The 23,426-nt window shown below is 30.5% G+C and overlaps 1 long non-coding RNA gene across 1 annotated transcript; it reads left to right on the top strand.

Annotated features, from left to right (window-relative positions):
- The first annotated feature begins 10,207 nt into the window (after positions 1-10,207).
- LOC127083053 (uncharacterized) lies at positions 10,208-11,575 on the top strand. Its single transcript, XR_007788295.1, has 2 exons — positions 10,208-10,322; positions 11,259-11,575. It is a non-coding gene; the product is annotated as an uncharacterized LOC127083053 (long non-coding RNA).
- The last annotated feature ends 11,851 nt before the right edge of the window (positions 11,576-23,426 follow it).

Genomic DNA, 23,426 nt, shown 5'->3' with positions numbered 1-23,426 from the left:
TTGTGGAAGGTGTTGCTTACCAGTCTGGGACTCCAGCTTTTATTAGTCAATCTGGGGCTCCAGCTTTTATTAGCCCATCTGGAGGACCTAATTATCCATATCAGCAGACAGGGGGACCTAGCTATCTATACCAGTAGACTACAAGATCTAATTTTCCACCTTCCTCACATGTGCCTTAATCCTTCATGCAGTCTAGGGGATCTAAATTTCCACCTTTCCCACATGTACATTCATCCTCCATGCAGTTTAAGGTGTCCCGCACCGCACATCCCACATAGGTACCCTTACCATCCATGCATATACCTGCGCGTGATGATGATCATGAGCAGTCAGATGAGGACCATCATGAGGTGCATGATGAGGAAGACGATCATGAAGAGGAGGATGACAATCATGAGGTGGTTCATATCATTGATGGAAGATATTACATTTGTCCTATCGTAAATTCATAAGTTATAAATTTTTATTTAAGTATACATATTGCTATTTTTTATATACTTATATTTAATACTAATTCAAATTATTGATGTTTAGTTTCGAGCCGAGTCGGACTGCTGCCCAATGTATACATTATGTAATTCAACATAAATATAAAAAAGCTTGGAAGAGATTTAAAGATGTTAATGGGGAAGAAAAAAAAGCTTGGTTTAATTTATCTAAGGTATAATTAATTTATTTTTGTTAAGTTATTTAATTTATTTTTAATTTATCTATTATGTTTTGTTTAAATTACTTTTTTATTATAATTATCTAACTATTTATTTGAATGTCATACAACATTGCAGGAAAAGTTTACGCGGGAAAAAATGAACGAGAAAGTGGTTAAAAAAATTATTATGGCAGAACATCACTTCGACTTTTTGATATGCTACGGCGTGCTAGAAAGCCTTGGGAAACAAAAAATATTCATTTCAACTGGATAGGGAAAGAAGAATCTGATGAACTTCTTATATATTGGGATACAACTGGTTTTAAGGAAAGATCTTAAAAAACAAAGAAAATGAGAGCATCTGAAAAAGGGGGTTGCCTTAATGCCGTTGGAAGTATAAGTGTTTCCGAACATGCTCGACGCATGATAATTATTACTACTTTTTTAAGTTATATTTTTATTTATTATATATTTTTAATTAAATTAAATTTTATTATTTAGGGTAAGCGTTTGGGGAGACCTCCACTAATGAATGAGCTGATTATAAAGACTCGGACAAAAAATCGGGGAAATTTGTTGACGAACGTACCAAAAAAACTTTGGTAAGTTATTTTAATTGTTTATATATATTTTTGTAATATCTCATATTCCCTTAAATGCTCAATTAGTTGTCAGTTGAGACCAATTGAGTTCCTATGTACTCTATCTTTTGTCAGTTGGAACAATTAGAGCTCCCATGTGCTCTAAATGTTATCAGTTGTGACCAATAGAGTAACCAGTAAACTATAAAGATATTAATTATTAATAAAAAGAGTCTGACATTTATTAATAAGTACAGGAGGGGACATTTTTTGTAACATTAATAATTGGTCAATTGGTACTGGAAGACAAAATATCAATTGAGATATTTTGTGTCACTATTTAATATTATATATATTGTATATACTATATAGTATGTGTATGTGTGGTGGATAAGAAAGAATGGGAGTTGGTAAGAAAAGAGGATAAGAAGAAGTAGAAAGAGTAGGTAGGAGAGATAGAGATGTCAGAAATAAAAGAAAGAAAGGGGAAACGTAGAGAAGAGAAGAAGAGAAGAGAAAGGAAGAGGGGCTTGGAGAAGAAGAAGGAAGCCATGGATATTCATCATCACTACCATCATCTCATCTTCATCATCATCATCACCAACTTCATCTATATTTCATCATCTTAATCATAAAATCAAGATGAGTTTTTAGTTAGAACTTTGGGGAGGAGGATTTAGAAACTCTTAGGGTTCCAAGAATTTAGACATGGTTTTATGGATTGTGTTGTTGTTGTTAACCATGATATGATGTTATGATCTCATGTATTTTGTTATTTATATTTTGTGATGGATTAGGGTGTTGTTTCTTGTTTTCATGATGTTGACGTTGGTTGGGTTGTTGGAATGAATTAGAGATGGTTATGGTTGGAATAGATGGAGTTAAGAGATGAATTTCTGAAGAAAAAGTAAGGACCAATCGATTGGTTCTTTGAAAGAGAAATTGGAATTTATTCAATGATCAATGGCTTCCCATGTTCAATCAGTTGATTCCTTTGTATTTTTGTGAATACGGAGTTCCAACCACTAGGCCAAGGATTTTGTTGTTGAATACTTATGCAATGAATAAATGTTAACCTAAATCTTGATTAGGATAGATTGATAAATTAATTGAGTGTAATAACTTGACTATGTTTATTGTACCATGTTATAATTACTTTGTGTATACCTTATAAATGTTATGAATCATATTATAATATATACTAAGTATTGTTATTATGTGTGTGCATGAATGGTTAAAAACATATGATGATTAGTGAGGAAACCTTAGGAGTATAACTTGATTACTAACTTAGAAAGATAATCTAGGTTATGGAAATGAGTATACGGTGATGCTTGGACATAACAGTACCTAGGTGTGTATCATGGACAAGTATTCACTTGATAAAGAATCAATATGTTTTGTATGGAACATGCGTGATTTTATGTAATAAGAATGGATCATGTTATGATACCATGGGAATTGATATGATATCATGATGATTTGTTTGATATTTTGGTGAGGAACTTTTGTTCCAAAAGTCCTATTTTGGTGAGGAGCGTTGCTCCAAAAGTCCTATTTGTTATTGAGAATTAATCACGTATTCGGAATTAGTTGTGATTGTGCACATACCACTTCGAGGACCTAGGTAAAGCGGTAAGTGGGGATGTGGCACCAATGATTCGTGCCTCAATTGGGTTTGAGCTCCAACCATGACAGACATAGGGGAAAGATGGACACCTAAGTGGGTTAGAGTCCCATACGATGAAAGATACCATAAGTGGGTTAGAGTCCCATACGGGTGACGTTCGCTTGAACTGGGGATTACGCCTCATAGAGGACCCGATATCCACCGTGAAAGTCGAATTATACGGGCATGCGTGAACCAAGCCTTGGCCTAGACGTAGGTCCGGTTGGGGATCGATGTTACGTGAATCTGAATAATGATTTATTGAGTTATGTGGACTCAGGTGACATGTTTCCATACATTGCGATTATCCCTTAGCTACTCAAGTCCTAGTTACAAGGTGCGAGTGATGCACAAGTAACGGAAGGTGAATACTTGAGTTATAATTGAGTAGAAACCCCGTAGAGCCGACTGGACCCATAGGATAGGAGAACTTACTGAGATTATTATCTCATCCCATATTGTTGTTATTTTTTAGGTATTCCTTGCAGGTTGAATTCAAGAGAGGTCGTCTACTGATGTTTCAAGGGATGCTGATTATCGTGATCTTCTGCTATGGAGTTGTGTACAACGAAGATATTGTACATAGTTCTTAGATTTTATTATTTAGACTTTATTGTATGACATGTGTCATTCATGTTTTTATTTTGGACATGTGTACATAATGATGCCAATATGCACTTATGATTGTGTCAATATCAAATAATAACACTTGTATGATATTATTCTAGATATATATTATACGGGTTGTTACAATTTTTATTTAATGACAACTTTGTCGTGTGATTTTCACATGGCAACTGAGATATTGTGGCGTGAAAATTACGTGGCTATATTTCATTTATAATTTAATTTAAGTTGTTTAAACTATACATATTTAACTTAATTTTTTTATTGTATGTGTAGGAGGATTATCAGACATTTTATTGTATGTGTAGGAGGATTATCAGACATTGCTCACACAATTTTTTATTAAAAATCCTCAATATACTCTAAGAGGTTCCAAGCCGCTTATTCACGTGCAAACTTTTATAATTTAATTATTATAGGGTATATATATTTTAGTTATATTGACTATTTATCAAATTAAGAGTCTTAATTGATTAAGTGGTCAAATAAATTAAAAAAGGCTATTTATATTTCTATTTAGTAATTAATTAACTAATTAATTGAATATGACCTTAAATATGAGTGGATACCAGGATGGTCCATTTCGGAATAATGAGAGCACTCATTGGCGATCACACATTGGCGATCACCTTATATATAGGATATGATCTCCACTATTACCGTACACAAGTATATTATCTCAAGACATTAGGAGTACTGGTTGAAGAAGAACCATACAAGCCACCAAGTGTTCGTTGTTTGACTTCTAGCTTTCAAGATTAGCGTTAGTAAAAAAACTTTCTCAATAGATTCATGTATTTCTGCAACCTCTTATCTCATATACTAACCTATCGTAGATCCTGTAATTATATACCTGTTTGGATTGTCTATATTCTATTCTGCACAAAAGTATATAATATAATACGTAGAACATGTATATGTGATTAATTGTTATTGATTTAATTCCAACAAGTGGTATTAGAGAAGGTCTACATGTTAAGTTTATTGAGATTTGTCCATTAAACTTAAATTCTGTGTGTGGATATGCGATTATAAAACAAATATTTGAAATTTATGAAGCATAAATTTGAAATTCATGATCGTGTGAATTTTGTTTTTCAAGATATAATTTTTTTATGATAATATTTAGGGATATTTTCTTTTATTTGTTAAATCATTGTGATAGTAGAAAGTTTATCATTATGTATATATTTGTTTTGAAACGAATTATATGGTTTAAGTTCTTTCATATAAATTTATATGTACGCATGTTCTTTTATATTCTTTAAATTCTTTATTCATAAATAATTACAATTGTTTGTTTCTTAATTGCATTATAATCTTAAATATTTGTTTTGATCATGATTTTGTATAAAATAAAAACCAAAGAAATATGTTAGAAATAAAGTTTTTTATATTTGAAACTAAATAAAGAATTTTGATATATATCATAAATTTTAGATTTGATTCAAATATAGTTTGTTACTATTAAATAAAATTTTGAATTTGACTTGCAAATTATATGATAAAGTTTTGATTCATAATAATAACTTTATGTTTTTTTTGAAAGAAAAGTATTTGTGAAAATTTTAATTTTCTTTGAGATATATGTTTGATGATAATAATATCTTTATGCTAAATATATTTGGAATCACATATGTGGTTATGATTGATGATTGAGAATCATAAAAATATTTTTTTATTAAAGATTTTGATTTTCAACACTTTATTTGTGGCTAGAGAATATATATTTAGAAATATATATTTATGTTAATTATTTGAGAAAGATAAATATTGAATTAAAATCTTATTTTGATGATTTGATTCTTGGTTTTGAATTTTAAAAAAAAAGTTTATTATTAAATTGTTTTATTTTATTTTTAATTATAGTTTATCTTTCAATTTGATTCACATAAAATCTGTACATTAATTTAGATTTTGAGAGATAAGATAAATACCGATTTTTTTAATATATATTTAGTTATTATATATTATTTATGGATTTTTTTTGAATATTTTGAATGTCTCTTAAAACTATAAGCTAAAACTAAATATTTAATTCTTTAAATTTGGGATACTTTAGATTTTGGAATTGATTTTGTTAATTCGAAATAATTTATGTAAAGAATTATTTGATGTATATATTAATTTGTTTAACACTTATTTTGGATATATTAATATTTAATATTTATCTGATTTTAAGTTATACATTTAGCATAATGTTATTTGAGTTTATTGTTATTAAGTTTTATACAATAATATTTTTTTAATCATCCAATTTATATAAATTCATAAAACTTATGTTTTATTGTGAATTTGTTCTCACACAAAGACTTTCAAGAAATATTATTATTATTAAACGACATCCTAAATGAATATGATCTACATTTGTGGGTAGCGTCTTGTGAATTTAAGAATCTTCCCATTGAATTTATTAAAATGTCTAATAATTTTGATTGAGTTGATTGAAGCAACATGTTGCAAAAGTAACATCTGTTGTGTAAATTTGATTCAATTGAAATTACAAAAGAGGTAGTGAGTAATTGTTCATACGAACCTTATGGCCGGTCAAAAGAAGACACAGTTTTTCTGAACAATTGCATATTTATGATGGTAAATATGTATTAATTATTAATTTTATACATGTGGGTAGTTATTGATGTCAAAAACGTCCCTTATGTGACCAGACTTATTACTAATGTTTGATCATTGCAAGAGAATACCGTTTAGAGTAAATATTTTGCAATCAAAGATTGGGAATTAATGGCATGTTTGGTATCTTGTTTGAGTCTTTTAATTTATAAGTAAAGATGAATGTTTATATAATAATTTATTCACATATTAGTAATGATGTTATATGAGTTTAAATCTTTTTTATTTGATTGCATTGTTTTCTTTTTTTAAGATAAATCTAACTTAGGATCATAAAATATGAAATTTCCTAATTTTTGATATCATTTAAGATGACACAATTTTTTTTCATATTTTCTTTGTTTAATCTAAGCTATTTTTAAGGAAATAACAAGACAAACTCTCATTAGAGTAATGACTTTTCATTAAGATTATTAAGCAAAAAAAAATATATCAAAAGTGCATTACGAAACTATTTAATCTTGCTAATGCGTTATAGTTTCGTCGATTTGGTGACTTTGTGGAAAATTTAGCCTATTGTATTCTCTTTGCACAATTAAGTTTATAATATTGAAGTTAGAAATTATTCTTTAATAGAATAATTTCATAAAGTTTGCAATAAAGAAAAGATTGAAACAAGAGAACATAAAAGACTGCTCATTCGATAAATACCTCAAAGAATAAGAAAAAATAAAGAATAATAAAAAAATATGATCTGACAAATCTTCAATGGTGTTGAAAGATACATTAATTTAAAGGGTACAAATTTGGTGAATATATATATATATATATATATATATATATATATATATATATATATATATATATATATATATATATATATATTAACTATTTTAGATTGTCATTATAAATATAAATTTGTATTTAAATATTATTATAGTTAATTTAGTCCTGACTTGTGACAATCTAGAATTGTTAAAATGGTTGAGAAATATAAATTTTAGTCACAAGTTAAAGAAAGAATATTTTGAGACAAATATTTTAATATATTTTGAGAATATTCATATTGAGGGAGAGATAGCAAAATTGAGTGGGAAAAAATTGGTTCTAACTCAATTCATATAGTTGCCATTTATATAGCAAATTAAAGTTAATGAAATTGTCTCATTAACAGATAAAAACTATTTGAGTTAATGAAATTGTCTCATTAGTGATACCATAATATTTCATAAGGTAGTTGTCTCATTTGATTTTGAGATAAATATTATGATAAAAATTGTCTTATTTGATTTTAAGATGATTATTCTAAAGTTAGTTTTCTCATTCGAGATTGAGATGAATAAGAGGAAAAAATTATGGGTATTATAAAGTCGGTGAGAGTAAGTTTATGTTTCTTATATAATATGTGAATTTTATTGTATTAAGTGAAAATAAGTATAGTTTATTATGTGAAACCAAGAATCTCTAATGAAAATTTAGCGATAAAAGATCTTGGGAAAACCTCTTTTGTATTAAGTTATTTTGGTAATTAGAGATTATTCTCAAGGTACCATTCGGATATCGCAAAAGAATTTCATCAATAAGGTTGAAAGCAAATTCAACATGAAATACAATAATATTTGGGATATTTCAATTATAAATTATACTATTGGGTCTCAATTATAACTACCACAAAGTAAACATGGAAATTTGAAAATTTGAGTATTTTCTTATGTTTTGCTTGTAAGAATTTTATATATGATTTTTCTTATATGTATATGAAAAATCTGTACACTTAAACAAATCAATTTTGAATTGTGGAAAAAAAAAGATAATCGTGAGGATTATTATAAAGAACAAAAGAATTTGTGCTCACAAATCAGAGGTCGGATAATGGGAAGATCATCGGTATGTTAGACTCCGATATTTTAGATGTCAAATAGATATTCTAATACAAAATAAATGAAGGTATGTATTTATGTCACACAATTGCAATTCAATATAAGGATTTGAAATATCGCTCAAGTTATATTGTGTTGTAAGACAATCATATAGTTTTTCAACAATATATTTAAAATGTTCATTGACTTATAAGTTATTATTGTTGAAACTAGAATATATACATATAGAATTTCAGCTAAAGACTCACTAATCAAAGACTTGACATATAAGATCTTTCATATGATTGTTATCACTAAGGATATCCTAGATTAGTCGGAGTCACTCTTTCTTTATGTTTTATAATATTGTTTGGACATCGATACAGACTTTATGTTAAGATTATCTGCATAAATAAAGTTTATGAGGTTATTATTGTTATAACTATTTCTGTATAGTTTGTGCAAATATTGAATTTGCAAACTTCAGTTTGATCTTAATAAAGAATTAAGTTGGACCAGTTGGAAATAGACATGATTTAGAGATCACATTACATGAAATTTCCATGTCACTCATTCATATCGATTTATGTCACCAAGTACATCGATGTGGTGGTCGTCGAGGTTCTGTCACGTTATACGTCTGTGACAACAACTGCGGTGGTCCCATTATTGATGTATGAAGTGAACCAGATTGTAAAGTTGAAATATAAAGATAAATAACATTCGGATGCGCGCCTAAAGAATTGTGATATAATTATCAAAACTATATTGCCCAAGTGGGAGATTGTTGGAATATTTTATAATTTAATTATTATATTTCAATAATTATTATGTTGGTATATATATTTTAATTATATTAGCTATTTATCAAATTAAGAGCCTTAGATTAAGTAGACAAATAAATTTAAAAGACTATGTAGATTTCTATTTATTAATTAACTAATTAATTAATTGGATATGGGCTCAAATATGAGTGGATGTCAATATAGTTTATTTCGGAATAGTGGGAACCCTAATTAGCCATCACCTTATATATAGGCTATGATACCTAATATTATCGGTTGAGGAAGAATCATACAAGCCATCTTCTATCTTTCAAGATTACCACTAACAAAAAAAACGTTCTCAATAGATTCAAGTATTCCTACCACCTCTTCTCTCATATACTAACATGTCGTAGATCCTGTAATTATATACATGTTTGTATTATCTATTATATTCTGCACTAAAATATATGATATAATATGTAGAACATGTATATGTGATTAATTGTTACTGATTTAATTCTAATATATCAGATATTGCTCACACAATTTTTGGTTGAAAATCCTCAATATACTCCAAGAGGTTCCGAGCCGCTTATTCCAACTGTGGATTTTTATATTTGGGGTTTAGCAAATGGCGAAAAGGGATCTAATGGGTGTTTTTTTGTGCTGGATCTTTGGCCGACAGCTTGAGAAAAGGGGATAAAACTTTATTTCAAAGAGTTAGAGATGGGGAAGGAACGTCACATCCACCACAATTGACATCTGAAATGCTAGAAACAGTAAGGTAATTGGCGTTAACAGAGGCGAGACGCGAGTCGGCGCTAAAGGCCCAAATGGAGGCGCAACAACGTCAAATAGAGGCAAACTGATATGGAGAAGATGATGCGGCAGTTTATGCAATCACAAGAGAACGGTAATCAAATGTTTGGTGGAAATAAAGAAGTTGATGGTCAAGAACAGATGGATCCATAAGATTTATTTTAAACTTATTATTTTAAACTTTGACGAGTAATCTTAACTTTGACGAGTTTTCCGATCCTGATGATCCATAAGATTTATTTTAAACTTATTATTTAATCAAAAGTTTGGTGGAAATAATAAGTTTATAATATAAATCTGTTCTTGATGATCCATAAGATTTTTTTTTCAGATCCTGCCGCGTGAAGCTCACGTCGCTAAAAACGTGTTTTGAAGTTGAAGTGATATTTCACGTTGTGACGTGAATATCATGTGGCTACAGACGGTAAAGAGAAATCTTCGACTATATAAACAATTGAAATACATAAAACTTAGTTAAATGTGAAACTGAAATATTTTATTTTTTGGAATCACCACTCACAATTTGACCCTTAGTTAGTTAAATCTTCGACTATATATAGAGATAAACAGAAGTGTTCAAAGTTGACATTTCAAACGCTATTACGTGTTTTAGTTCTCATCAATAGTTGTATATATACTTCATTCTCTTAAATCCAACATTCAACAAACCATCACAAATAGAGATCAAACTCACTAAATTTGGAGAAATAAATCATAGAGAAACATGCCAATGCTGCAAACCTCCAACTGTATCTCTAAAAAATCAGTAATAGTTACCATGTAAGTATATGCTACTTCGGTTTTATAAATATTGAATATTTTGCAGAATTGTTTTGTTTATTTTCATTTATTATTTTCAAAAGTTAAAACAGTACTAATCATTAGTTTGATAAAATCATTATTTTTTAATTATTTATTGTGAAATAAGATAATATTCAAACCGACAGAAAATTTTAAAAATTTTAGAAAATTAATACGAATTAGAGAAATTTAATAATTAGAAGAAAGAAGAGTAATGAAAAATAGAGATTATAGTTGAAAAAATTATTAATATTATATTAAAATTATAACTTATAATTTAAAACAATTTAGAAGAGAATTAACAAATAGTTAAGGTTTAAAAAAAGTAAAATAATTCCAAAGACCGTACATGTCTTTTTATTAATTGTTTGAAGAGATTCTTCGTTTTCTTTTGTAATTTCTCACTAAGAAATAGCATCTCTCAAAATTTTTATTTCACAGAGTTATATTCTGAATTTATGACTTATAACTTATAAATTTACATGTTAAAAAAATTCCTTTATCAAATAGCACTTATATAAAATGGAAGGGATTTTAATCTGGAGTACAATGTTAATTTTTTTTTGTTGAAGGATTTGTCTCTGAAATTGTGCCTAAAGGATATCAATTTCTAAAAGAAATTCCTTTAGTAATTATTATTTTTTCACAAAGTTATATTATTATTAAATAATTTTAATAGATTATAATTTGTTAAATTTAAGCCAGAAATATTTATTACAGTAAATAAATATTAATTAAACATATTTTTGCATCATTTAATAATTATAAGTTAATTCAACCATATTAAATAGTATATATTTAATTAATTAACTCATTTGAAATCAGTCAACAAATATGTACCCAAAAAAATCATCAAATAATTTAAGAGCTATAAACTAATTTGTTATTATTTATTTGTTTTTTCTTTTGTAACAGAGGCATATTATATTTAGTGTTTCTTGTCGGAAAATGCATTAACGATAAAAACAAAGGACAAAATGAAAAAAGTAAAAGAAAACCAGGTGGCACAGGTGTAGGAGGAGGAGGGCCTGATCCAGATTCGACTCCCAAATGAGTAGTTGATCATTTTTTTAAAACACATTAGTAATTAATTTGGAGTTGTTTTAGTTTTATTTTATTTGGAATTTATGTTTTTACTTTCATTTTAACATAATGATCCAGATGTAAACAGATGTATCAAAGGAATTGGCAATATTACATTGAAATGAGATTGAGGATAGTTAATAGTATTACATTGCTGCTACTTGTTTTCAATCGTGATCTCAAAGGGTAAAATAAATTATACATTTTTTAATCCTCTTTGTGAGTATTAGATGTACTATTATTAGATAAATAAATATAGAGTAATACTAAAATTATAAAAATGTTTTTTTAAAATTTGTGTATGATCTTTTCAAAATTTTATAATTAATATTTTTATCTATTTACATTTTATTATAAATTTTTATCATAATTTTTATTGTAATAAATTATCTTATTTATGTTATCGAAATTATTCTCTTCCATTTTTTCTATTTTGCCATTTCAAGGTATCGAATTATAGTATAGGGTATTTTGAACTTCCAAAGATGAGATTCTCATCAATTATATGGTATAAAAATTGGGGACTATTCTTCAAGAATTTGAAATCTCTTAAAATATGTAGAGTTTTTTTAATGGGAATCCTTAACCTTTTTAATGTTGTATTAATAATTTTTTTTATTCTTTAGGGACTTAAAACTACCCCATTAAATGGAATATATATATTTTTACATTCTCTGTCAATTTTTTGTCACCCAATTATACATAAATAATTGTATTAAAAATTTTATGAACTATGTTTTTTTATTAAGTGTTACCAATAGTTTAAAATTACAAAGCAAATTTATAATAAGAAAAGAAAATGTTAATATTCAACTTGTAGTCACTATTATACTCCTATTTAAAGTTTGTAAAAAGAACAATTATTTTGGACATACCCAACAAACAAGGACGAAGTCAAAAAATTTGAATAGTGGAGTCAATATAAATATAATATTTTATTTTTCAAAAATATAAATACACATTATAATTGTTCGACGGTTTTTCATATTATGAAAATATTGAATAATTTTCTAATTTTCAACATAAAAAAAATATATCTTTCGATATAAGTATCTAAGCAATCATTTAACCATTCATCACCCATGCAATTTCACATTTGATTATTTATAATATTCATAACAGAGAAAGCTCTTTTAGCTATTGCAGTTGCCACCAATAATATCAGAAATAATTTTAAAAGCAAATATACCAATGGATACACAACATGTTCTTTGTTGATTTAAAAAAAAAAAAATTTTTTCATTGCTTATTACTAAAAACAAAATAAAAACTCACAATTAAAATCATATTTAAAAAGTTCATGCTAATACTATAAAATTGATACAAACACTACAAAACTCTAAAAATAAAATTTCTACCGTCACAATCTCAAGCTCAATAAGGTAATAATATATTTATACTCTTATTATGATAATAAAAATAAATTGTAAATTCATAAAAATTAAAATTAAAAAATTTATCTTTTAAAATATCAACTATAGAGAAGAAAATTGATAACAGAGATGCACTTTGCAGTGAGAGAAAAAGGAATACGGAAAGTGATTTGTTTATCCTTGAAAAGTGTCAAAAGAGAATTAATAGGAATAGAAAAAGTTTTTATTTTAAATTTTATTTAAAGCATTTATTATATTTATTATATAGAACTATTTTTTTTAAAAAGTAAACAATTAAATATTTTAAATGTAGTAGAGTAATAGGTGTGTGTGAGAACTAAACTATTCAATATTATTTATTAAGTGGGGGTCATAATAATTTTTTTTCTAATTTTTTAATACATTTAACATGTTAATATATTACTTATAATATTAAATATGGAATAAGTGATAATTGTGGTGGGGGCATAGACCCACCCTTTCAATACACTATCGGCAAATATGGACTCACTATAACATTTTCGTCCGAAAACAAAAAGAAAGGGTTGACTAATGAAGCTACGATTTCAAATTCATACAATTGATATAAAAATACCAATGTCACCGGCATAAGATAAATTGCAAAAATACAACTTTCTTATTGAACATAATAACAACGGTTAAATTATGTTAAAAATAAAATATAATCTACTAGAATAGGTTCAGATATAAGATATAACTTAAGTTGTGTATGACTCAAGTTCAAAGTCAATTATGATTTAAGGTTTGTTACTTAGTTTGTTATTTAGTAGTCAAGTAACTTTGTATATAAATACATGCATATGTAAATCAATTTGTATCACAATCATTATTCAATAATAAAACCTTTATTTTCATATTCTCTATCTTTTCTCTCCTCACAAAAGTGCCCCACACACTAACAAATTGATATCTAGAGTTTCGATTAGATTCTTGATCGTCTTTTCAAGAATCACATGTTAGTGACCGTGTTTCTGGAATTGAGGGTTGTTAATCGTGTTTGTTGCAAAGATGAATGACACCAACGTCATTCCGAATTCTCTTTCAATTCTTGACCACAAGAATTAGATTGATGGAGAAAACTGATGCAATCCTTGTCCGACTTTCATGAAATCCAAGAAGTGGTTACTAATAACGTCCCTGAGTTTGTTGAGAATGCAATTGATGCTCAGAGGGTCGCGCACAAGGAGGAGAAGAAGAACGACTGCAAGGCCTCATATTGCATTCAATCGGCGGTAGATTCGACGAATTTTGACAAGATCTCTCATGCTGAATCGACGAAGGAGGCATGTGATATTCTTGTCAAGTACTATGAAGGAGGTGAGAAAGTTAAAATTATCAAATTGCAGACTTTGCGATGGCAGTATGAATTGATTCAGATGGGAGAAGATGAAAAGATTGTATGTTATGTGTCGAAGGTACTGAATCTCGTCCATATCATGATGGATTATGGTGAAACCCTAACTAATAAGATGATAGTTGAGAAGGTAATGTGTATATTGACCTTTCACTTTGATCACGTTATTGTAGCTATTCAAGAATCCAACAATCTTGAAACCATGAACTGGAAGATTTGGTTGGTTTGTTGGAGGCGCATGAGATTAGGATTATCGAAAGGAAATGGGTTAAAGATTTGATACAAGCACTGCAAGCTCAAGCTTGGAGGAAGCATGGCGGCTCCAACAAATTCAAAGGCAAAGGAGACAAGACTCGAAGCAAGAAGTCTTGGTCGAACCTTCAAAAGCCTAAGGTCGATGATAAGGCTTATAAATCCTCGAAAAGAGGATAAGGAAACTCCTATCAGAAAGACAAATAAAAAAAAGGTGTGTATTGCTATAATTGTGAAAAGTAGGGTCACGTGGCCAAGAATTGTTGGTATAATAAAGACAAGGGATTGACAAAAGGCAAGGAGGAAGGAGCGAACCCATGCCAATATTTAGATGACGTTGAATATATGGTGGTTATGGTTGCAATTGCAGATGACCGTGTCGAATCCAAGATTTGGTTCCTCGACTTAGGCTGCTCGAATCACATGACTGGTTGAAAAGTGTGGTTAGCAGATTTCGATTCGTCGAAAAAGATCAAGGTCAAATTTGCTGATAAGAGCTCATTGCAAGCAGAAGGTACTGGCGACATAGTTTTTCAAAGGAGCAATGAAGGAAAAGCTGTGATCAAATATGTACTTTATGTACCTGGAATAAAGTTCAATTTTCTAAGTGTTGGACAACTGGTTGAAAAAGGTTTCTCAGTAATTATGAAAGTTGGAGCCTTGGAACTATTCGTCCCTCTGAATAATTAGGTCTTGAAATCTCCTCTGTCCAAGAACAAGACATTTAAGACCATGAGCAGTTCAACTGAAGTACAATGTCTAAAAACCATTGTTGACCACAAGAATAGTTGGTTGTGGCATTTGAGGTTTGGACATCTGGACTTTCGATCACTCAGTCAACTTATCACTCAATATATGGTAATTGACATACCAAGTCTAGAGATGCCCAACAAACTCTATGAAGGTTATCTAGTTGGAAAGTAATCCAAAAAGTATTTTGTTTCGACTATGCCAATGAGATCCTCTTGCATAGTCGAATTTGTACATTTAGATGTATGTGGAACTTTTGAAGAGCATATCATTGGTGAAAACATGTATTTTGTTTTGTTTGTTGATGAGTTTAGTTGAAAGTTGTGGATATATGTGATCAAGCAAAAGGACAAAGTATTTGAAATCTTTAAGAGATTCAAGATGCTTGTCGAAAACCAAAGTGAGAAGAAGATCAAGGTTCTCCGAATAGTAGAGGCGGAAAATACATATCCACTATGTTTGAAGAATTATGTGCATAACATGCATTAATCAAGAGGTAACTGCACCTTACACGCCTCAACATAATGGAATAGCAGAAAGAAGAAACATGACCATATTAGATATAGCGAGATGCATGCTAAAGCAGAATAATTTTCCAAAATCCTTATAGGGTGAAGCTATTTTCACTTCTATTTATATTCTGAACAGTTCCCTACCAAGAAGTTGAAGAACAAGGCTCCTGAAGAATTTTGGTGTGGCAAACGACCATCAGTGAGTCATCTGAAAATGTTTGGCTCTATTTTTTTACAAGCATGTTCCTGATGCTAGAAGAAGGAAGCTGGATGATAAGAGTGAACCTATGATTCTGGTAGGAAATCATAAAACTGGTGCATACAATTTGTTCAATCCAATTAATCAGAAGATCGTGATGGGTCGAGATATTGTGATTGATGAAATTTTACTCCGGGTTGGAATTCTAATGATGTAATTAACAAGCCATTGATGAGTTGTGATTTCAATGAAGCAAGTAATGATATCGAAGTCAAATATATTGTCAATATTTCAGTCGACATCTAAGCAACAATTGACATGCCCAACACAATCAAAGTCGAAGATGGTGTAGCTAGTACTAGTCAAAGACCTCAAAGAACTAGATCTTGCCTAACAAGACTTCAAGACTATGAAGTGACTGGTGATGATGAAGTCACACCAGATAGAGAATTATTTCATTTATCCTTACTTGTAGGTGTTGAACCAATCAACTATGGCAAAACCTTAAGTGATAAAAAGTGGAAGTCAGCTATGGTCGAAAAGTTACAAGCAATCGAAAGAAACAACACATGGGAGTTAGTCGAATTGCTAGGACATACAAAAGCTATCGAAGTGAAGTGGGTGTTCAAGTTGAAGCACAATGCTGATAGGTTGATAGAAATACATAAGGATAGATTGGTAGCTTGAGGTTTTCTTCAGAGACAAAGAGTCGACTACTATGAAGTATACGCACCAGTAGCAAGATTGGATACTATTCGACTAGTTGTCGCCTTTGCATGCAATCAAGGTTGGTCGACATTTCACTTAGATGTGAGATCAACATTTTTGAATGGTCCTATAGATAAAGAGGTATATTTCACATAACCTCATAGGTTTGTGATTCAGGAGGAATCAAGGAAAGTATACAAGTTGCACAAGAAGATTGACTCATACTTTGTTGAATTAGAAATCATCAAATGAAAATATGAGTGTGGTGTCTATGTTTAGGTTGTGGCACAAGATATAATAATCATCTACTTATATGTCGATGACTTGTTAGTAACTGGAAGTAGCTTGGAGAACTTATCAAAGTTCAAAGACGTTGAAGAAGGAGTTTGAAATGTCGGATATGGGAAACTTGTCTTATTTACTAGGAATGGAATTTCAAATGTTAAAGCAAGGTATGATGCTACATCAAATAAAGTATGTCAAAGAGATACTCAAGAGATTCCAAATGGATGATTTGACTCCTGCATCTTCACATGTCGAACCAAACTTGAAGTTGGAGAAGCATGGAGAGGAAGACAAAGTCGATGCAACTTTGTTCAAACAAATTGTTGGATCTCTGAGATATGTGTGAAATAGTCAGCCTAATACAGGTTTCTCAGTCGATTTGTGAGTAGATACATGAGTGAACCGAGAGTGTCACACATGAAGGCTACAAGAAGAATCCTGAGATACTTAAAATGATCGATATACTATGGAATTCTATTTAGATGAGACTCTGAAAGCAAAGAAGCTATGGTTACTTTCTATTTAGATGTTGATTGGTGTGGAGATAAGGAAGATCAAATAAGCACAACTGGTTATTTCTTTCAAGTGTTTGGTGCCATAATCTCATGGTGCTCGAGAAAGCAATCTGTGGGTGGAATTTCCATCGTGTGAGGCTGCATATATAGAAGGATCCTATGATGCATGTCAAGCAATTTGGATTAGATATGTGCTTAAAGAAATGCAGGTTGAAGTGAAGAAACCTCTGGTGTTGCAGATCGACAACAGTCAGCCCTAAGTCTTGTGAAGAATCCATTTTTGCATGGAAGGAGTAAGCACATCGAAGCAAGATTTCATTTCCTTAGGGAGAAGGTAAATCGAGGTGAACTTGAAGTGAGGCATTGCTCAAGTGAAGCACAATCGGCCGACCTTTTCACCAAAGTATTAAAGATCAACAAATTCTTGAATTTGAAAAAGAAATTAGGAATAGTTCATATCGATTATGATTAGCATATGTTTGACAACTTGGATTATAGGGGGTATGTTGAGATATAAGATATAATCCAAGTTGTGTGTGGCCCAAGACCAAAGTCAATTAGAGTTTATGGTTTGTTACTTAGTCTTTTAATTAGTAGTCAAGTAACATTGTATATAAATACATGCATATGTAAATTAGTTTGTATCACAATCATTTTTCAATAATAGAATCCTTACTTTCATATTCTCTCTCTTTTCTCTCCTCACAAAAGTGCCTCACGCACTAACAAAATCTTCTACAGTGAGTAAAACTTAAATAAGATTTTATCTTTTCTAACAAGGTCCAAGGCCATTGACCATAATATACACAAGAAGACGGTTATCAATAGAGAGCATAAAACTGCAATTTAACATAAAGCATAAGACTCGCTCTGCAAGCTCTAGTTCTTAGCTGCAATAGAACAAATACTTAAAATTTACTAGTTTGACGAATAAAAACAACAAAAACATAAGTTTCATTATACTTCATACACACCATTGCAAGGTAGAAAATTGTCTTCAAGTATAATGACAAGATATTTAAAGAGTAACATGTTCTACAAGCGCTGCAAAAACTTATGTATGTGTGTTGAACTGAAAGTGATAAAAATACAGAAGAAGGGGGTTGAAATTGTGTATGGCCAAAAATCGAATTTACTTCTGAACCAACAAGTTTAGATTCTAAACAATGTTCAGTCTCCAATATCAGAATCAAACACAACAACGGAAATAAAAAGTTCAGAGGTAAATGCAAGCAACACACAAAGATTAACTCTGATATGTATGTTCCTTGGATACTCTGGAGGAGTAAAAGCTTATGGGTTGTGGTGCCTAGAGTCAGATGATGACTTCTGGGTAAGTGTACCGATAGTTTCACAGTAATAAAAAATTGAATCTACATGGATTGTGTTCGAACCAACCAACAATTGTGCAATATAAAGGAAAAACGGAAAATGGGGGGGGGGTCAGATTTTAAATGGAAGAACAAATTATGAGTTTAAAACAGAAGAAGTAATACGATTAGCTTGTGTATTAGAATCTAATTATCCTTTCTTGTTGATGTATGATTCCTCGAATGAATGGTCTAATCCTTATAATCTCACGACGAACTAACAAAACCGTTATAGCCGACCCCTCACGAAATAACTCATTAACCACTACTCAGAGCTTTATATCCCTAGTCCGCCAGCATAAGTAGGATTAGGTGATGTACAAAATGTTAATTCCCTAGGCCACTACTCAGGGTCTCCTATCCCTATTCAACTAACGTAAGTAGAATAGTTTTCCAAGGTCCAACACATATGGTAAGGGTCAGTAATCTATATGTGTCTAATATCAGATTAACAGAGTATCTCAAATAAAAAACATTAAGACTAAGAAACAACTAAATAAGATTATAATTCAAATGATTCATACAAATTCAAACCAATATATAATGCCAACAATATTGAATCAGGTTCATCATCTCACAACCTAACCTAAAGAAGCTTAGCTACTCATAGTCAAAATTACAATACCAATTGAATAAATAAGAATATCATATGAGTTCCCTTGAAGGATAGGCCTCAAATTCTCTCAAAATCACCCTTTGATGCTGTAAAATCTTGCTCCCAATGCAAAATTTCGTAACCCTTGTGAAAGTGCATAATTTCCCCTTTTAAAGGTGTTAGAATAGACCAGAACACGTTAGAAAAAAAAGGCCCAGAAAAGTGACCATCGCGCGCACGATACCCTGCATTCTTTGGCCCTTTTATTTGCTCCTTTTTCACTGGAGTTTTCTCTAAGTCCACAATTTGCACACTTAGCTATTTCGCCCCCCTCCCCCAATCTTTGGTCATTCCATCTCATGTTGCTCGACTTTCACTTATTTTCCTCTGATTCTTTGAATAAATATATGCAATGGCGGACTGTCATCACAACCCTAAACATGAATTATTGCTTATCCTCAAGTAACTCATCTATAACTGCACATTTCAACAGACAACAAGTCGCACAATAACAACCGAACATCACTAAATTAAAAATTTATTTTCCCTTACCATGTTCTAGCTTCCAACTTCTATCTGATGAATTTAGAAAACATCCTCAACATTGACGATTACTTAACATGTCTCTTAGCTCACTATAACTCACTCAATGGATAAGGGGATCACTCAATCAACATGAAAAATCAATTAAACTTAGCTTGATTACATTCTAAAAAAGTTCATCAAAGAGATCACAACACACAAGTTAGAGGGATTTCCAGGTTGTAACTTGGCTTGTGTTAGGTAGGATATATTTAGGAAATTAGGGTTAAACCTTTGGAGTTAGGTTCCTAGTTCTCCTTCATTCATCATACCTTTTTGTTAGTATTAGATATTTGTGATATTTCTTACAATGTCATTCTTTTTCTTTTCTCATTCATTTAATTTTTTTTGAAGAAGTGTCTTTTTCCATTTCTTTTTCACAATAATTTTTTTAAAATTTTGGATCATATTCTCTTGTATCCCAACCTCAAACTTAAATTTTTTTCCATTTCCAAGAGTAACCCTAAACTTAATCTTTTTCATAAACTCTAAGAACAATACTTCTACCTAACTCCAAAGAGAAGGTGGAAATAAAAGATATTTCAAGTAATATGGCTAAGAATTTAAGGCTATGTCACCGAAAGAAAGACTTAGGCTCAAAGTATTTAGCAAAGGATAATCCTACTACTAAAGGGTGGTTTACAAAGGCTCAAAGTTATAAACAAAAAATTACCTCAGTGTGTGTTGATCAAACTTGACGACTTAATTAGAAATAAATCAAACCAGATAAAAGAATAATGCATGGATACACTCATAAAGAAAGAAAAGTGAACAATGGAAATCTTTGGCTCAAACCTTACTATATGAGGTATTTATAGGTTGAATACGAGTCTGTTGATTATTTCCCATCCTTCGCCTTCAAGTTTCTAGTTGCTATTATGATGATCAAGTTTCCTTTGGATCATTTGTTCAATGCTAAAGTGCTAAACTTGTAATCTAAAAGAAACATAAACAACTACAAACTTGTTTATTAAAGACAACTGAGATATTCATAGAAGGGTTATGCTTGAGTAGATAATTCTTCTTTTGGATGGTCTTGAATAAAAATAAAGTAAATTCTGCGAAACAAAAAAAAGCTAGTTATAAAATATGGGTTGCCTCCCATCCAACGCTTCTTTAAGGTCATAAGCTTGACCTTTCGATTTATGTGTTAGAGCGACATATATGACAAGAAAAACACATCATCCCTCTTCTTCCTTTTGTTTGGTAGGAATTCCATCGCTTTCAGGAATTGAAGGTTTTTCTTCCATATTTTCTTTAGCTTGATAGTATTGAACAGGGGATAAATCTCATCCAATAATTCATCAATTTCTCCTCTTTTATCAGCCTTTATGCTAGGTGTAGGAGTATTCTTTTGTTGAAGGTCTTGTAGCTGGATATCTAATTCTGCATGAATTATTGAAATTTAAGCTTCTCCCAAAATGATACAATCTTCATCTTGCATTCTTGCTCTTGTCCCACATATAATTTTCACCTCCGCTTCTTCTATTCTTACTTCTATCTCTTTATCAGGTGTTTGCATTTTTCTTCTTCTTTATCTTTTTCAACTCCTCCTTCATCAAATACCTGACATTCCTGTTTAACTTCTCTTTTAATTTCCTTATATATAGGGCTATCTAACATATTTTCATATAAATACCCACTAGATCTTAGTTTTAATGCTAATTGGATAGATACTTGACCAAGTTGCATCTCTAAATTCTCGAAGGATGTTTCCATGTTACTTTGCACAATTTCTTGATGTCTATTGATTTTCTCGAAAATGAGTTAAGTCATCTTTATAAACTGGATCAAGGTTTCTTAAAGTTGAGATTGTGAATCCCTCTCCTATGAATGATCAATGTAAGGTTTTGGTTCTAAATAATTTCTAGCATTTTCCAAAATGAGCATTTTTGATGCAAGTTCCTTTGCATAAGTTTCAAACTTTACAAAGGTAGCATAAACGACATCTCGCATGATTGTCTTGACCTTGCATACAAACAAAAAGAAGAATACCTTAGTAGCACTACATAGATAAGAAAGGAAAACAAATTACGAGTTTAAAACTGAAGAATTAAGATGGTTAGGTTGTATATTAGAATACCATTATCCTCTCTTGTTGATGTATGGTGTCTTGTATGAATGGTCTAATCCTTATAATCTCATGGCGAACTAACAAAACTGTTATAGTCGATCCCTCATAAAATAACTCATTAACCTCTACTCAGAGCTTTCTATCCCTAGTTCTCCATCATAAGCAGGGTTAGACAATGTACAAAAAATTAATTCCCTAGGCCACTACTCAGGGTCTCCTATCCATATTCAACCAACATAAGTAAAACAATTGCCTTAGATCCAACATATAGGCTAAGGGTCAGTAATCCCTATGTGTCTAATATGAGATTAACAAAGTATCTCAAATAAAAAAAAATTAAGATTAAGAAACAACTGAGTAAGATTATAATTCAAAATATTCATACAAAGTCAAACCAACATATAATGCCAACAACATTGAATAAGGTTCACCATCATACAACCTACCCTAGAAAAGCTTAGCTAGTCATAGTCAAAATTATAATACCAATTGAATAAAGAAGAATAACATATGAGTTCCCTTGAAGGATTGACCTCCAATGACTTCTAATGCTCTAAAAACCACATTTTGATGCTGTAAAATCGTGCTCCTAATGCCAAATTTTGTAACCCTTGTGAAAGTGAAGAATTTCCCCTTTTAAAGGCGTTAGAATGAACTAGAACGCGTCAGAAAAAGGCGCAGAAAAGTGACCATCGCGCATATAATACTCTGCATCACGCATGCCATGCAGCTTTTAATGCCCTATCACGTGCATAATGTTGCACGATGGTGGATATGATTATTTCCGAAGCTTCACTCTTTTTTGCTCCTTTTTCACTCAAATATTCAATAAGTCCACAATTTGCACACTTAGCTATTTTTACCTCATTTTTTGGTCATTCCTTCTCATATTTGCCCAACTTTCACTTTTTTTTCTTCGATTCTTCGACTAAATATATGCAATGACCAACTATCATCACCAATTCATTGGAGGTATATCATAAGCCGAGATGTAGTTTTCAATTAAGTTGAAATGACTTTCAAGAAAACTGATGACGTTGGTCGGAGTGCGAAGATCTTTGAAGAGAAGCTGGAACATGAAGAGATTTCGGTTGAGGTGGAACATTGTGATGCTGAATTATATAACCTAGATAAAGTCAAAGAACAATCACAAGTTGTTGACGAATTTAAGAAGACTGATAATGACTACTTGTTGACAAGAGACATGTCAAGAAGAGTCATCAAACTACCTCAGAGACTTGGTTATATGATCAGTCTCCAATTCTACTTGTTTTTTGACACTCATTCCGCATCTTTGTACGAAGTCGGTAACATATTAGTCTACTTATTTTATTGTTTTTTTAGTAATTTAGATGTTTCGCATTGTTGTTTCCAGTTGTTGATTACATGTTATATGCATAATTATACTCC

The sequence above is a fragment of the Lathyrus oleraceus genome, chromosome 5 (assembly GCF_024323335.1).
Source record: "Lathyrus oleraceus cultivar Zhongwan6 chromosome 5, CAAS_Psat_ZW6_1.0, whole genome shotgun sequence".
Taxonomy (NCBI): domain Eukaryota; kingdom Viridiplantae; phylum Streptophyta; class Magnoliopsida; order Fabales; family Fabaceae; genus Lathyrus; species Lathyrus oleraceus.
The sequence above is the reverse complement of the archived record's forward strand: the minus strand, read 5'-3'. Positions and strand labels throughout refer to the sequence as shown.